The following is a 6744-nucleotide window of genomic DNA, read 5'->3' on the forward strand; positions in this document are numbered from 1 at the left end:
TAACCAATGTAGCAGCTGCACTAAATAACATAGATTTAACGGAAACAATACATAAAGGTTGCGGTGAGGAGAACGTCAAGCTATCAACAACAAAACTTAACACCAACAACAGCTTAGCCGCCCAATTTGTCACACGATGAGTCAAACCTGCAAAAAACCAAATCTTTCCTCAAAACTAGGACCAGATCTCTAACATGAGATCGTGCTCTGTTCTAGACCCGGAGGCACTCACAAAAAAGGAAAACACCCGCAAGACGAAACCACTGCCAACAGATAACTCAACACCGCCATGGATCCCATAACCACCACCAACCCCTGGATCCTCCTTTTTCACCCACCACTAGAAGCCATCACCCGCCACCCATCCACCATCATCCGGACACCAATAGTGGTCAACACTGACTTGTGTAAACCAATGCAGTTACTAGTCTATTGCAAACGGGACCTAGCTGCCTCTGTTTGCTACCATCAACTTGATGAAGGACCACCAAAAGACACCAAATACAATGAATCACCACAGTCACCAACGGTGACAGATTTAATCAGAAACCTCTTATGTAGGGGTGTGCACCATTTGGTTTCAAACCGAATATCAAATCGAATCCAAACCAAAAAAATCCAAATCAAATTTTTTTAAAAAGTTTTCGGATTGATCGAAACCGAAACCGAAATCGTAATTTGGTTTTTGGTTTTGAAAAATTTTAAATTTGGTTAACCGAAAACCGAATTCAAATTAATAACATATTAAAACATATTTATAATTATAATATTTATATATTTATATTATATTTGATGTATTATTACATTTTTATTAAACAATAAACATGTTATTGATATTGCTAAAAACGTACACATTTCTAGTCGCAATATCAGTCCGAAATAATAAGTTTTCAATTTTAACTGTCTCATTTGAAGTTGTAATTGTATAAATAATTCGAGAATGTAAACGGAGCTTCGAGGTGAAAATATGTGAAGAAATCAGTTAAAGACGAAGATGTACAAGTCAACAAACACAAAGTACAAGAGATCAAAGCTGCTGCCAGACAAGTTGTAACGAATATGCACGTTTGTATAATATAATAATAATAATAATAATAATAATAATAATCGGAGTATTATAAAAATAAAGAGTTTACGGAGTAAGAAAAGGAAGAGATGGGAGTATTGTCACAAAACGCACCATACACACAAAAACACACCACATACACATACTCCTATTTATGCTATATAAATACTCCAATGAACACAGTGGAAAGGAGGGGAATACTCCGTAGAACAAGTTGGTGAGGGGAGGAGTACCATTTCTTTATACTATATCCATCTATTTCTATTTTATCCATAGTTCACAAATAGGAGTAAACAACAAGAGGATCTCAGTTTGATATTACTCCGTAGTCATTTTCATATTACTTTATCCGTTTCTATTTTATATTTATATGTTCACAAGTTCAAGTATTAGTTGGTTATTGTAATCAAATATTATATGGATATTTTTATTTCAAGTTCTAATTGTTTAAAGATAATGAAAGTGAAGATATTTGTAAGTTGTATTTATTTTATTACTCCTATGTCTCTATGTCTCGTAGCTAAATTTATACTATATTTTATCTAGACTAAATAAGTGTAATGTTTGATTAAAAATATTAGAATTGGTTAATTAGTTTGTACTATAATTTAATGTTTACACAAAAGAACGATTCTTGTTAAAATTGGAATATTGACTATTAATGGATTATGTATTTGTTTAATAAAATGAAAATTCATTAATTTAATACATATATTTACAATTAGCTATATGTATAAATAACCACATACATTTAACCAGACACGGGAACGGGTGATTTATACATATTTATAGTTGTGCGTCTATCCGGACACGGGGACGAATTAATTTTAAATACACTAGTTGAAACAGGGGTGGATTATATACAGTGACAACTGGTATAGTCATTGACAAAAGTGAAAACCGTGTCATAGTTCAAATCATTAATTTTTTTTTTTTTTTTGAAAGGCAAGGCAGATTTTATTATTAAGAATAAAACAGTACACGAAAAAAGACTAGCAAGGAGCTAGACAATTACACGAACCAACACACAACCGCAAAAAAGGACGCACGCACACACAAAGGCACGAAACTAAAGAAGACACACAATCACGAGGACACGACACGACATCTAAAATACTATGTTTCCGAGTCCGATGACGCGCAAGAAGAGCAACACGAGCAACAACCAATATCCTCTTCCGAGTCATTCATCACATTCTCGATAAAATATCTATCGTGCCACCGAAAATTATCTCGACGTCGGTTACGCTTCATATTATTCCTACCCCACACATGTTTAATAAAATGACTTTTGATCAAAGGAGGAACTTTTTTTCTTTTAACACGAAACCGAGCTACCGCGGTAAAAGCAGGACAGAGGGGTACGTCCTGCAAGTCGGCATGAACATTTCCTATTGGGCTAGGGTCACCCACGTCACGGTCATCTAAGCCCAGGTCTAGCCCGTTTAGGGCCTGATTGTCCATAGCAAATTCACATGAAGAGTCTGGCCCAACATGAGGAACTGGCCCAGTTTGATGTTTATTTTGGGAACCGCGCGAATGGGGAATCGGATAAACAGGCACACGCGTGCCCTTGCTTTCCTCGAACACATCACCATCAACGTTGGAAATTTCATCAGAAGACATCGGCGACTGTAAATTTTTGGGCAGTGAGTCGCCGCCTAATTTGACATCCGGTGTGGATGTCGAGGCTAGAGGGTCGTCGGACTGTGGCGGAACTACGTTATCACCAAAATTTACCGTCGTGATCTCTCCCTCTTCAACCTCGTCATCAACGACAACATCGACATTCACAGTAAGATTATCACCCTGAAATTCCATCTTAACTTCTTCACAATGCGCATCCCCCTCTGCCGTTACATTAAACTCACGTGACGAAACTGAATCCATATCTGACGATTTATTATCACCCAAATTATAACCCTTGGCCTGCTTCGATTGAATCCCACTATCAGCATCTTCGAATCGGAACTTATTTACTTCGATTAGAGACCACGAAATCCTATCCTTGTTAAAACTAAAAACAAGATTATGATTGCTCACCGATTCCGGAAGATCAAAATCGATCCATTTACCTCCGACTTTTATCTCGATACGATTTGAATTATTATGCTGAGACACATTGGGTTGTTGATTAGACCCAACAACAGAATCAGCGAAGGATTTACCTTCCCGACTAATTGGTTTTGACGGGTTTGACGAAGCACGACTCCAAGGAGCATGTGGAAATTCATCATAATCATCGACATTTAGATTGGGAGCACGACCATAAACATCAGCATTCAGGTTAGAAACACGACCTTTATTCAGTACTCGTTTGGTTACATTTCTTTCTAAAGCTTTATAGGCACGAATCCACCTCCCGTTGACATGTATGTTGTTTAAAACTTTCGTGAAGGAATCGTTGTCGGAAATGCCATCGAATCGGACGTACCCGAAGCGTTGGCCGCTCGACAATCTCTTCCGAGCAAAGTACACGTCTTTGAGAGCCCCATAATTCTCAAAAACTCTCCGACAATCATCACGAGACCAAGAATCCGGAAAGTTGAAAATCAAAAACGATGTAACACGACTATCACTCGACTTTGTAGGCGAAAAGCCATTTGGCTTCGACATAGGGATTACATCATCTTCGGCCATATCTCATTCAGGCATTTAAACAAACACATTGCGTGCATAACAAAAACCCCAACAATTCACACATATATAACACAAAATCGTTATAATTATGCAAATTAAACAAAAAAGATGAAAAATGACGATTGTGAAACTGACCCAGATGAAATTAATTGCTGAAGAGATCTGGTTTCAACGGGATCTGATAGATCTAGTAGAGAGGCGGTGGTACAATGACGATATGAAGATATTACCTGACTTAGTACAGACTGCTATCTGATAGATCTAGTAGAGAGGCAGTGATACAATTCCAACCCGTATTTTAAGATTGTGCCCACATGATCATATGAAAAGTTGATTGAAGATCCGTTATCAGTTCAAATCATTAATTAGTTGGAATATTTAGTTATAGTCACGAGGTCTTTGACGACATGGACACTTGCGTCGTGTAATCTTAACAATATGTCTGCGCTGGAGAACTCCAGGTAAACTATCTAAATACTCCAGGTACAAAGGAAATTAACCCAGTTTTAATTGTCAAAAATATCAAACATTACGTATGTGACAATTGCTCCAAATCCATATGGACGAACACGTCATTCATTGATTTCATTGCGAGGTATTTGACCTCTATATGATACATTTTGTAAACATTGCATTCTTTTGAAAAGGCACACCATAAATGAATATTTAAATCAAAGGTTTTTGACATCTGATGATTTCTACATATAGACAATCACCATAAATAATAGTTTACAACAGTATTTCCGTTGACAATGCAGTCAAAATAAGATACATGGTGATGATTTGGTGAATGCAACGTCTCCTTGAAAAATATGTCATGTAAGACTCCATGCACATAGCTTGTTTAACATCTAAGCAAACAGCGAAAGACTTCTAGGAAACCTGAGAATAAACATGCTAACAAGTGTCAACACAAAGGTTGGTAAGTTCATAGTTTTAATGTTGCGCATAATCTGTATATAAAGGTGGATCACAAGATTTCAGTTGTTCAATCCAGAAACGTTTATCAAAATATTCTACGAAATTGAGCACCCTGGTAACTAAACTTAACGTATATATAATTTGTACCCTTTGTATAATCATCTTAATAATACACGCAAACCAACGTGTACGCTTCTCAAATAGCATACGTCCGTTAAAAGGCTAGTGCTCTAGCTCGGACGGGGATATCAAGCCCTATGGATCCATATACTACTACTCGCGCCCACCAGTTCTTATAACTGGCAGTTAACAGTTACCAAAGCTAAGGGATTTTCAGTTCAAACTCAGTGTAGAATTTAGTATGTACTTGTATCTATTGCGTTTAAAATAAAGTGCATGTATTCTCAGCCCAGAAATATATATTGCAAAAGCAATTAAAAAGGGATCAATGAAACTCACGCATATAAATATTGTATATCGGTTAATAAAGCATTTGCATGTATTCTCAGCCCAAAAATGTAGATAGTGAAAGGGATCTTATGAAACTCACGCATATAAATATTGTATATCAGTTAATAAAGCATTTGCATGTATTCTCAGCCCAAAAATGTAGTGAAAGGACCCGTTCATATACATTATAAACGATTCACAATAGTTGATTACATCGCGAGGTATTTGACCTCTATATGATATATTTTACAAACATTGCATTCGTTTTTAAAAAACAAACTTTCTTTACAACGAAAATTGACGGTATGCACACCATTTCATAATACATCCAACTATAATTGACTTAATAATAATCTTGATGAACTCAATGACTTGAATGCAACGTCTTTCAAAATATGCCATGAATGACTCCAAGTAATATCCTTAAAATGAGCTAATGCACAGCGGAAGATTTCTTTAATACCCGAGAATAAACATGCTTTAAAGTGTCAACCAAAAGGTTGGTGAGTTCATAGGTTTATCATAACAATCATTTCAATATATTAATAGACCACAAGATTTCCGTTTATAAATATATGTACACTCGCAAGTGTATAAAATTATTCTATAAGTTGTAGGCACCTGGTAACAAGCCTTAACGTTCATGTTTTACCCTCTGAAAGTACACCGAATCAGGTGTGTTATATAAACCTCGAAGTACTAAAGCATCCCATAGTCAGGATGGGGTTTGTCAGGCCCAATAGATCTATCTTTAGGATTCGCGCCTACCGTACATAGACAAGTAGTTTAATGTTACCAAGCTAAGGGTATATTTCTGGTTTAAACCCACATAGAATTAGTTTTAGTACTTGTGTCTATTTCGTAAAACATTTATAAATCAGCGCATGTATTCTCAGCCCAAAAATATATATAAAAAGGGAGCAAATGAAACTCACAATACTGTATTTTGTAGTAAAAATACATATGACGTCATTGAACAAGTGCAATGTTGGCCTTGGATTCACGAACGTATCAATATTGAGATTCAATATTGCAGGAAAAGTACGTAGACGCAACGGAGATGATAAACACTAGTTTGACTCACGAGCAATACTCTCGATCAATACCCATAACCTCCATAGCTATAACCCATGATTTCCTTAGCTTTATCCCGTTTGAAAACTTATTTTGAAATCATCTGAGTATAACTCCGTCGTAGTATTTTATGTATACTAATAATATCATGAAATAATACAAAAATATATATATATGTAATTCGATTGAGAGAGTTTAGAGAAATATATTTTCAAGTTTCTATGAAATAATGAAACCTATTCAATTCTATTTATAATAGATTTTTGAATTATTAAAGTATGATTTATTAAAGTGAATTATTAAAGTGAATTATTAAAGTATGAATTATTAAAGTGAATTATTAAAGTATGAATTATTAAAGTGAAATATTAAAGTATGAATTATTAAAGTGAATTATTAAAGTTAAAGTAAAGTAAAAGTAAAAGTAAAGTAAAGGTAAAGTTAAAGTATAGTAAAAGTATAAAACTATATACATATAATACGCGTATAAATATATATAATATTAATTTAAATCGTTATATATATTTAATAAAATAAAATATAAATATCGTTATCTTTATCATACTGGTTAAGTAATGAGTTGTCAAAAGTGG

Source organism: Rutidosis leptorrhynchoides, chromosome 5, assembly GCF_046630445.1.
Source record: "Rutidosis leptorrhynchoides isolate AG116_Rl617_1_P2 chromosome 5, CSIRO_AGI_Rlap_v1, whole genome shotgun sequence".
Taxonomy (NCBI): Eukaryota; Viridiplantae; Streptophyta; class Magnoliopsida; order Asterales; family Asteraceae; genus Rutidosis; species Rutidosis leptorrhynchoides.